This window comes from Fundulus heteroclitus, chromosome 12, assembly GCF_011125445.2.
Source record: "Fundulus heteroclitus isolate FHET01 chromosome 12, MU-UCD_Fhet_4.1, whole genome shotgun sequence".
Classification (NCBI taxonomy): domain Eukaryota; kingdom Metazoa; phylum Chordata; class Actinopteri; order Cyprinodontiformes; family Fundulidae; genus Fundulus; species Fundulus heteroclitus.
The window spans coordinates 15,534,855-15,547,183 of NC_046372.1; positions in this window are offsets into that span (position 1 = coordinate 15,534,855).

Consider the following 12,329-nt stretch of genomic DNA (forward strand, 5'->3'; position numbering starts at 1 on the left):
AAAAGGTCAATATTCTGAACTATCACAAGGGCTTTAATTAATTTGCATGCAAATCAAAATAGAGTTTGCTATGCTTGAGCTAATCTTAATGAATAACCGGTATCTACTAATAAAGTCAACAGAAAATATGTATCTATATTTTTTCTCAGTCTATTATGTTCCATTATGACTCTGTCACGTTGACTTCAGGTGTGAAACTGACCATCTGCTGCAGAACTTGTTCTTGCTACTCTTCAAAGTATTACATTGTCACATTCGCATGCACTCTAGTGGTTCAGTTTTAACTTTGAATCTGCACGGGAATGTGGTTTTGCAGGAGACACGCTAAGCGGTTATTTGGCAATACGGGTGCACGCACAGATCTTACCATGTCATGTTATGTAGGTATTACTCTGGTACGTCGAAATACCCTTACAGTAAGATTACTGGTGGTAACATAGTCAGGTTAATATAATCGGGGTTGATTGCTGCAACATGCAACACAACATTGCTTTTATAGCAGCATATGTTAAGCGGCTTGGATTTCCCAAGAGCCATGCCAGCAAAGACAACCCTGCCACTAACATGCTAGAAGGATTGAGTGGAAACGTTTACGTCTACTCTGCTGAGTCACATCTCAGCTCTGTCTGCAAACATACAAAACATCAGATGACCTTCACTTTAAAAGCATTTGACTAAATAATAATGCCAATGTTTTAATGTAGAGAAAAAAAAGGATTGTCTGCTCCTTTTTATATAACAGAATCTGAAGGAAGTTGAAAGTCAAGAAGCAACTTCAGAAACAAAACAACAAGCTTCATGGCAAGGTCCAAAACTTTCTTAAAACTTTCATGCTATGTTTGGATCATAGCAGATCGCCCTTTATTGGTCAAATGTGTGGAGGTCAGGTGTGATTTCATGTGTTTTCTTTAAGTTTTATTACGATATTCATGATGTCATGTGAAAAGTATATGTCAAACTGAATTTTTTTTCGGGATCATCAGAGCATAGGGGCTGAACACAAGCTTGTATCCATTTTCCTAGCAACGTATCACTTTTACTGCTGCGCTTTGGAGGTCGTCAAGACTAGTTAAAGTGCTATACAAGTACAAGCCATTTACAAGCCATTTATTCCTTCACACTAATGTGCTGCTGTTTAGTATTTTACTGTCATACATTTCCAGTAAAATACAAACAGCAAAACTATCAGTTTGAAGTCGATGTGCAGCCGCTTATTAAAGCTTGAAACATCATCCGAGGCTGAAATCACTGAGCCAAAGCTGAAGATAAAGCCGAATCAGTCTACCTTCATTTAAAACGCAGAAGAAAAGGGCTGGCAAATAACCCTCTGGTGATCATTAACATTATTACAGAGGCTCGAGCTGGGGGACCAGTATTGAATATGATATTTGTTTTCGTTGCTTTGTTATTTCTGTAACACTTTGGTGTCAATTGTACTCATTCAGATAGATTTTCTTTGTTAATTAAAATGGGACTTTTAGTCAGGAAACAAACAGGTGATAAAATAAACAAATCAGGGAGGAGCTGTACAGTAACTTATTAAATAAGCTTCGCTTTTAGAAAGTAGCTCCCTTGCAGCAGCTGCATGTGAGTCAGGACCAGGATTGCTATTGTTATATAAACACAAACCATAGGCTTCAGAGGGTTCTGCCATAGGGCTCCACATGAATACACGTGAAATTGACAGGAAATATTTAAATTAAATGCTTTGTTCTATGACAGCCTTCGCTATTAATAATTTTCATCCAGTTGAATTAACAAACAAGGCTGAGCATAAACTGATAAAATGATCCTGTGTGATACCTGTGTGTTCTGTAAACGCTAAACATGCATTTATTAAAGCATATACTTTTTTGGGAAACAGGGATAAACTAACAAACAGATATTTTAACATTCGGTAAACCATAACATAAAAGTCATCTTTGGGAAATACAACAAAAGCCGTTTGTGCATAAGTCCAAATGCTTCAGAACATACTTGTAATAAAAACTATTATTTATTCTAGCACACTGGAAAGCCTAGATGTAATGCGGCTTTGACGCTGTCTCCCACAAACTGTTGATTGGGTTTTGCTTCACAATCTTCTCAAGGCTGTGGCTACGATCTGCTGCGTTCTTTGACGCACAACATTAGGAAAATGGAGAGAAAATAGCACTCTACACATCAAGAGGAATCCTACCTAATCTGTCTACTGTTTTGTATAAAAAGACCCTTCGCAGAGTTAGAGCAGTTTTTTTTTTTTATATAATCAATGTGGGAGAATAAAAATAATCCTAGATATCTCTCGGGTCAGTTGCCAAACTTACCCAGAGTCATAGCTCTGTTGATTCATCCATTCCCTTAGCTCTTAGCAGTAATGATTATATGGGATTCTTCATTAATATAATTGATTCCATTAAAAATAAAATCATTGGCATCCTCCCAAACATGAGTACCTAGTCCTCAGTAAGTGAGGCAGCATTGGAGGAATCTTTAAAACCTGGTTGGTGCTTGAACTGTTTAGAGGCATTAGAGCTTTCTGAGCTATCTAAAATTTTAGCTTCATCTGAACCTTCAGCTTGTATGTTAGACCCATTCCTAACCAAGCTATTTAAGGAAGTATTCCCTTTGATTGATGCCCACATTTTAGACATGATTAATCTATCCTTAGTAAATGGATGTGTACCACAGGCTTTTAAAGTAGCTGTTATTAAACCTTTACTCAAGAAACCTTCTCTTAATCAAGATAACTTAAATTACAGACCTATATATAATCTTCTTTTCTTATCTAAAATTATTGAGAAAGTAGTTGCTAATCAGCTATGTAAACATTTAAAAAGTAATGACCTACTTGAGAAGTTTCAGTCAGGCTTCAGAGCTCATCATTGCACTGAAACAGCTCTGGTGAAGGTCACTAATGATATTCTCATGGCCTCAGATAATGGACTTGTGTCTGTACTTGTCCTGTTAGATCTCAGTGCTGCATTTGATACAGTTAATCACCATATTCTCCTAGAAAGACTTGAACATACAATACTGATGGATTAAGGGAAAAACCTTAGGCTGGTTTAAATCTTATCGCTCACATTCTAGTTTGTTCATGTTAATAATAAATCTTCAAACTCTAGTGTCACTTGTGGAGTACCACAGGGTTCAGTCCTTGGGCCTATTCTCTTTACTACAGAGTGTAAACTCGGGTCTGTTGGCGCTCTAAGAGGAACCTGTCGCTCAATACAGAGAAGACATTGGAGCAGGTCTCAACTAAAAAAAATTCCAGCTGCAGATGACACTCTGATCTTCATCAATGGAGAAATGGTGAAAGGGTCCAACATCAGGTTTATGGGAGTGCACGTCTCTGAGAACCTCACATGGACCATCATCACTGAGCTCAGGGGAAGAAGGTGGATCAGCGACTGTTCTTTCCAAGGTTGCAGCCAGGAGATGCTGATAACTTTCTACTGCTCCTCTGTTGAGAGCATCTTAACATATTGCATCTCCACATGATTTCACATCTGCTCTGCTGTTGAGAGAAAGGCCCTTCAGAGCATCGTCTCCAGCACACAGAAGGTTGCAAGAACTCAGCTCCCAAAACTGGAGGATAACACACATGCTTAAAATGGCTGGAAGCCAAAAGCATCAGCAAGGACCCTACTTACCTGTTCTACCCCTCTTTTGAACTTCTTTCACCTGGGAGGAGGTGAAAAGCCCCCCAAACACAGACAGACACTGTGCAAAACACTCATAAGGCTTGTGACAAACTGACCTGCAACCTGATTTGAACATGTCTGATGTCTACACTGCAAATGTTTTCTTTTGTCTATTTAATTTGACACGAAAAAATTACAATCCTGCTATGCATTCATTTTATTTACTACTGTTTTTTTTACTGTTACAGGCTGTTTTATTAGTTATACATTTCCCATTCTCCTTTTAACAGTTTTAATCCAAGTGTTTTTTTGCTGTTATGCAAGAGGTCATTGCTGCTAAAATGTTTCAGATTTATTAATTAATTATAATATTGTTAAAAGTGGAGTTGCTGGAGTGGAGTGGAGTTAAACTATTATTATTATTTTGTATGCACTTTCAATGCAATGGCAATAAAGGTATTCCATTATAGTCTATTCACCTGGCCAACATTTTAAAAGTTTTGTTGAGTAGCCCCTATGGATGTTATGAAACATAAAGTCTCCCCCCCCCCCCCCCCCCCCTCGCCCTTTTAATATGAGCTGGATGCTAATTTCAGCAGGTAGAGTGACTTTCTTTCTTTATTGGTAGAAACCAATTATCACTGTCTGGCACATTTTGTTTCTGCCTATTGCTTGAGCCCTGCAGAGAGAGCACTGTACTGATCAAGGTTCTCTGGAAATGGGCCTCAGCACAAGTCAGATCCAAGGAAACTGAGCGTCATTAACTAAACCTTTTTATAGACAGATTAAAACTGTTTAATTGAAATTCAGACTTCCTTTGAAGGAGATATATGGAGTGCCAATAAGTGTGACACTTTAAAATTGCTTTTTTAATTTGGTATTTTTTTTTCTTTAAATATTTTTTATTCAATGTGTTATTGATTTATTTTGAGGATTTCTACACGTCTTTATCAGAAGTACCCATAAGTATGGAAGATTCTACAAGTCTTTGCGATTTTGGCACTTGACCTGAACTCCTCCAGGAAAAATATTTATCTTACAATTTATGTTGCCATTTAAAAAAAAATAAAACGATTTTTGCAGTTTTGATTTCACAAAGTTCATTACAATACTTGCAAGTCGTGAGATTTAAAATGTCCTCTTGTAACATAATGTAGATACTAACTTGGGTATTTCTCATTGAGCTGGAATATTTTTGTATTAATTTAGTTGGAAACACAGTCATACATATATTGTGAAATAATTAAATCCTAAATGATGCTGCATAGTTTTGTCTGTTGCTTCCTTCTGTCCGGGTATTTCACACGTTTGCTGAGACTCACGCGCTTACCGGCAGTTTACATTCACGTCACAGACTGTCTGAATGTACATCAATCCTCTGATGGCAACAACAGTCTCTGTTTTGTGTTGTGCAAAGGGCAACAGCAACAACAAAAAAAAAAGAAAAAGAAAGATGTGGTATGACGTTACACAGACTCCAGATTTGAAACCAGATTTTGCTTTCTTCTTTATGCTCTGGTTTCTCTTCAGGAGCATGAGGATTTTGCTGGCAAGCGCTCAGAAAAAATAAAATCTGCAACAAGAGTCCCAGCAGCAGGCGGCATCTTCAGAAAGCCGATCGTACAAGTTCTTTATCTTTAGTTTTATTGTGGCTAAAAACAAAAAAGGGAAGTTTAGATCTGAGGGGGGGGGGGGGGGGGGGTGTCATTTTTTTTTCTTGCAGGGGAGATGAGTTAGGCTAGTGCACATGGGTTTTTACAGCAGTTACACAAACTGGTTCCTCCTCATTCTGCTCAGGTCTGAATCCAAATGCTTTCCCTCTGTACTTTTCCAACCCGCTGTCACCTCAGGACAACAGGCGGCCTTATAAAACTTTGGCCATTTTAACTCAGTTGTTCTACTCTCTGTCTACTTCGACTCTAATTGATACACTCATCTAGCTGAGGTCAACAGTTCAGCATGCTTAATGCCAGCTCTGACATTTAAAGTCACAGTTAATCATGTCCACATTATCCTAATTATAGCCCCTATAGGGTGAAGTTGTAAAGCAGCCTGCTACGAGAGGTATTCATAACCTTTACGATAATCAAATAAAACTGAAAGGACATTCAAAGTGTGGAAGCTTTGTTTATTGAAAATCCCATTCAAGTGGACGTATTGTGATCTTCCTGTTTTTTTTCCCCATGTCTATGCTGGTTTAGACAAATTATTGGTGGATCTGTAGGAGTGAGCAAGCATTTCATTGTCAAAGACTAGGATAAGCCCTAACCCCCCCCCCCCCCAATCTTCTTTAAAACGGCTCCAAGGCTGAATCCTGCTGTTTTCTTTGCATTAATCTCATTGAGTAATTTTAAAATCCAAACTTTCTGTTCATCAACATAAGATATGTCATTCCTGTGACGACACGCTTCACTAAAATGGCTCCAATGTGTCCTTAGAGCTTTGCCCTCTTTCATATGTGTGATTTCTACACCTTTATCTCTACCTCTCACCCGGCAGCAACATCAGTATCAGTCAGATAAAAAAAAGGGCTCCTTCTGTTAAAGCAACCTTGTCACAATTCCAGCAAGATAGTTGGGAAGATAGTTTCCTAGCTTTATCACGGAAAAAAACACCCAGCACTCAATCAACGTGTGGAAAGTTTTGCCGCTTCACCGTTGATTAAACGTTTATTTTAAACTTCCTTCCTTATTTGAAGTTGCACTGGCACACCTTTGTGTCTGTATTTGTTTATGTTTTTTTTTTTTTTAACTTTATTCAATCAGATTTGCGATGCAGCTGTTTCCAAACTATATTTGGGTCATTGTTCTACAATGAGAAAGATTATTTGTAAGCGGAAAATGCTTCAGACAGTTGCCAGTCTTCCCAGAAACGTAGACTTCAAATATACGTTCTCCCTGGGGTCAGATCGTGCATCGCTCAGAGAAACGACACAAAAGCAACAACAACGCCGACTCAGATTCAACGCGCCTCGGTTCCCAGGTTAGATGTCAGGAAAAGTAGAAGAAGATTGAGCAACAGTGGTGTATTTGGAGGAGTTACCAGAAGACAGACTCTTATCTTTAAAAAGAAAACGACTCGAGTTTGGGCCTGCATGGTTGCCTCGCAGCAAGAAGGTCTTTGGTTTGATTCCCAGCAGGGATTTTCCTGCATCTCCTACCCTCTCTGTACATGTGTGAACTCTCTCCAGGTACGTCTGGAGTCCAAAGTCAACCGTCATAAACGGCGGGTTAATGTGCCACTCTAAATTGTCCCAAGGCATGAGAGTGTGCATGGAGGACTGTTGGTCCTGTTTATATCTGTGTTACCCTGTTATATTCAACCATCCAGGCTGTACCCACTTGTCCATTGTACATGAACCGCTGAATACCCACCCATCCCCTCTGAAACAATGTATTTTGTGCGGATCGGCTCAAAGTAGCGAGGCACCACACGTCAGCTATCAAGCAAGGTGGTGGGGGTTTGATGACTTGGGCTTGTTAGGCAGCATCCGGACCTGAACACCTTGCAGTCATTGAGTTGACCATGACGTCTTTGTGTGTAGGCTGCAAAAAGGGGACTAAAAGTAAGTAACATTTACCCTATTCTTGACAGCGGAATAAGATTTTTGCACTTAAAACTGGAACAACACGTCTCCATTATCTTATTTCAAGTGCAGTATGTCTAATTATCTTGTTTTAGGGGACAAAATACTCATTCGATTGGCAGATAATCCTACTTACCTGCTCAAATCAAGGACACACACACTGATTTCAAGAAAATCTTGCTCACTTTTAGTTCTCTCATCAATGAGAACTGAAGAGTTGTTCTGAACAAGAATGGACCAAATCTTCTCTACTGATAGGGTCATGCAGAAAATGGCTCGTTATTTTACATGCTGTTAAACCATACTTATACTTACTTAAAACATACAGCCTTTCTTGTGCTTCACGTTTGATTCATAAGGAGAAATAAACTGATTTGGAATGTGTTGTTTTTTTGTATACTTGAGGTCAGATTTATATTAATTTAAACTGGTAGAGTCAAGATTGTTATATTATTATGTTGTTATAAAATAAAACCCTAGAAAGAGTGTGTACTTGCTTGTTTCCATTAATGTACACATTCAGTGGCTCATCAATAGAAAATTCTTTCTCTGTTTAATTTTTTTTCTTGTTTTTTTTTTTTGGTGGTGGTTTTGGTCAGAGAAGCTTCCTTCTAGTCAGGAGGTCATCTGGACCTTGGTGTGTTTCCTCGAATCTCCGAGCAGCCAAAACACAACCTTTACTCTCCAGGTTGTAAGTGAAAACTGAGCTCTGCTTTTTGCATACACACCCAAGACAAAAGTCAGCGTTTTAAAGTGCAGCTGTTGTGTTGGCACTAAATAAACTACCCCAGCAGTAAACAAGAAAGAAACTTGAGTCATCAACACAAGGGTCTTGCTCTTTGTGCGGCGCAGCGTGACTCCTAATACCACAGAATAAGAAAAATTCGATGGACGCACAAACAAGTGACATTTTTCGGCAAGTTCTTGAACATCACATGGCAAGGCAAATTTATTTATATAGCACAATTCAGTACAGAGACAATGAAAAGTGCTTTACATGATTAAAATATAGGAAAATAAAACAGAATAAAAGCAAGTAGGAATAGAATGTAGAAACAAAAAAGAACATAAACAGTTTACCTAGAACAGTCAAAGGCAATTCTAAACAAATGTGTTTTTAATCTTGACATGATGTTTCTTCATCTAATAATAAACTTCTTCATCTAATAATAAACAGTTAAATAAAAAAGGTTTAACTGTAAAGTTATTTGTTTCAATAATTTACTCGAAACCACAGAAAGAAGATGCTTATAGTTATTCTCAAACTTTGAAATGGCATCCTGTCAAAGTTCAAAATAATTCTAAACAATATCTTAGCTGCGGGTGTAACTCAGTATTTAAAAAGGCAAAGTTAGCTATGCTTCCTCTCCATCAGTTTTATGAATCATTCTTCAGACACTGTTACAATCCGATTAATGTTTGATGGAAATTTAGCCTCCAATCCGGCATGCAGAGAGAATAGGAATATTCGCCTTTTTAATGTGTTTTTATAAAGTGTGAGCTCACATATTCCTTCATAAAGCCTCTGAGGGCAAGGCAAAGCAGCTGGGAGATTTTTTTCAGTCAGCAGGTGAGCGTGTAAAACAACCAAAATTTAACCTGAACTGACTGAGCCCAAGAGAGGCAGTAGTTTTCCACTCACATGCCTGTTGGGGCACAGGTCAGTCATTATGTCCAGTGGGGGTTCAGCGAAAACTGCGAGCAGCTCACATGCAGATGTGTGAGCGTTTTTCTTTCCTTAACATTATGCAAACCTCCTTGTTTGACTGAAACCCTTTCTGTGTGATTGCAATATGTATCTGCTCTGTGTTATTTGAATGCAGCGACGCAATGTGTTTGGGCAAAACCTCCCTGTACACCTTACTTAGTTGAATGTGTTTATTATGTGGGAGTTATGTGGGCATGAAGGAGTGTTGCACATCAACCAGAAACGAGGAGCCTGGTGAATTTTAACAGGTTTTAATTTTTAAGTATTTTGCACATGACTTTGCACCTCATCTTTTTTTTTTTTTTTTTTTTTTTTTGTGACACGAACACATTTTAGTTGCTGTGTGAATGAGTGAGGGAGCACATGCAACTCAGTAGCTCAGTAAAAAACAGGAACTTGCGTTACAATACCGAAACATTTGATTCTTAAAATATTTTGTCATGCAAATGCGCCTCAGTAAATCCCCCCCCCTCAAAAAAAAAAAAAAAAAAAAATTGGAAAGTTGATTTATTTCAGTGATCTGATGTAAAAAGAAAAACCTGCACAGACTTATTCATTACATAGAGAATTATATATTTCAAGTCTTTATCTTTGTTTATTTTGATGATAAGGGATTACAGCTAATCAAAATAAAAAAAAGTGCTATGTGGTTTTCATCAGGGCCAGCCCGGCTTCCTCTGGCTCTGCTGAGTGAACTCGCTGCTTTTTGGGCGACTCAATGAGTTGAGTAGTTGTCTTGCAATTAGAAGAATGTGAGTTCAATACCAGCTTCCCCCAACACACGTTGATATGCCCCTGGGCAAGGCACTTAACCCCTAGTTGCCTACCCGATCTGCGGGTGTATGAATGTGTGCACATTAGTTTGTGTGATTGGGTGAATGTGGCTATAGCGTGCAGCGCTTTGAGTGGTCAGTATGACTGGAAAAGCTCTTTATAAATTCAGTCTAGTTTCCATTTTCAGTGATTGGCCACGGGGTGAGGAGAAATTGGAAGGTAGAAGGAAGTGAAAAACTGAAGAGCGATGACATTTAACATTTAGGACCACTATGAACAGAGTAAGTAAGTAAGTTCATTATTTATATAGCACGTTTTCGACAACCTCAGTTAACCAAAATGCTTCACAACAATCACATCACAGGAAGATAAAATAATAAATGAGACTAGGTTTGATTAAAAAAAAATATTAAAACAACAATACAATTGGCAATAGAATACCATTAACAATAATATGAATAACAACTAAGAAATACTGAATTCAGCTGCAGCAATTTCCACAGAACTCAAATCAATTATGTATAATTTTCCCTTTTTTTAACTGGTGGTGTAGACCAGGGATAATAGAAGTGTTTTCAGTCTGGAGTGGGCCCAACCAAAATACAATTTTATGATTTACAAACCCAGTGATAGACTAGCGACCTGTCCAGGGTGTACCCCGCCAGCAACCCCTCACGACCCCATGAGGGATAGACGCGTTAGAAAATGGATGGATGGTTTTACAAACCATGAACCACGGCTGAAGGAAACAAAGGGCACCTCAGCTTTCTATACCCAGATTCGCTGTATCAGATCCGTAGATTTATTGAGGCTTTCTCTCATTTCAACACTGAAAACTGTTAAGTTTTGTCTCTGAAGTGTCCATCCATCCATTTCACTGCAGTTTAAAATATTTTTAATGAAAGTGTTCTCCTCACCCTCGCCGAGGGAGAAAATCTCATATAAAGGTGTAAATTCTAACTCTGTAAACAGCCCGAGGGAGCAGCGGTGTATTTTGACATCGTTGGCTGCTATACGGACCCCGGGGAATCCCTGGAAGCTCGCTCAACTGAGAGGCCTCGTCTCTGCTTCTCTCTCTCTGTAGATAGATAGATAGATAGATAGATAGATAGATAGATAGATAGATAGATAGATAGATAGATAGATAGATAGATAGATAGATAGATAGATAGATAGATAGATAGATAGATAGATAGATAGATAGATAGATAGATAGATTGATAGTTGGTACCGGGTACTTGGAACTTGGAGCCTTCTCAGAGTGCAAGAGCGGTGATTCTAACCACCAGGTGACCCCATATATATATATATATATATATATATATGTGTGTGTGTGTGTGTGTGTGTTGCAAACAGGGCGTGGGGTGGGGGAGACGGGGGCTAAAGCATCGCCCAGGAGGCGGTTCTCTCTTCCGGGCATTTCTAGGCTAGTCAGATCACAAAAATGATAATACAAGAAGGAAGAAGCCAAGTTAGGCGTGCAACAATGAGTAGGGCTGGTGGTACTGCATCTATAATGTGCTCTTCTACTTTGTGGCTGATAGCTGTGCTAATTTTGGACTCAGTCAACACAGGGCACCAACACCACCTGATGACAAGTCCAAAGTGGAAATTTCAAACTGAACCTCGAACAAGCTGGACTCTGTTTCTCCTCAGACCCTCCAGACTCTGAAACCTTCATATTTAAATGGAAAATAAGATGCACCTTCATTTATAATAGAAAACAATCCCTCCCTTTCAACTTCTGCAGCCATTTTTGGAGATGTTCAAGTGTGCAAGTGGCTCTGCAATTTCCTGTGACATAGTTCTCTGAATGAATACTTTAGAAACCAAAAACATCAACAGATGTAACAAAACTGAGTTAGAATATAATGTCTGGGAAAATACATTGATCTTTCTATATATATTATGTGTTACCAAATAATGTCAACTTGGGGAGACCAATTAACCTAACAGTCATGATTTTGGACTGTGGGTAGTAGCCAGGGTACCTGCAGAGAACCCACACATGTACAAAGAGAACATTCAAAATCCATGTAGAAAGACCCCAGGCAGGGACTTGAACCCAGGAGCTTCTTGCTGCAAGTCAACAGTACCAACACTGTTCTATCCTGACCTAAAACAATTACATGTCTTGTTTTTTATTAGCTGTAGGTAGAAAATCATAATTATTAACAGAAATAAAGGCTTGAAGACATCTGTCATTGTGTATTTTATTTATTTAATGCATTTTACTTAGTGAATTGGGTTGCTGAAATATGTTTTTTAATTATTTATTTAAAATGACTGTATATATATGTATAATCTTCTACAGAAAATGCATTTTACATTTCACCCAGCAATCAGCAAAAGAAGAGAAAGGGGAAAATCGTTTGCATCCAACAGAACTAGTCAGATGCACAATGAATGGCTTCATTGGTCCCCCTGCTGGACATCACAGGGTGATGTCATACTTTATTGCTACACTATCAACGATTTCTCAATGTTTTCATAATACTAGATAAGTTTTTTTATGCAATTAAAAGAGAAATAAATACATTGAGACATATTATTTATATGCATCATTATTGAAACTGTAAATAAATAACTTTTACTTTTGATTCAAATAGGCCAGGGGTCTGAAACCTGTGGCTCT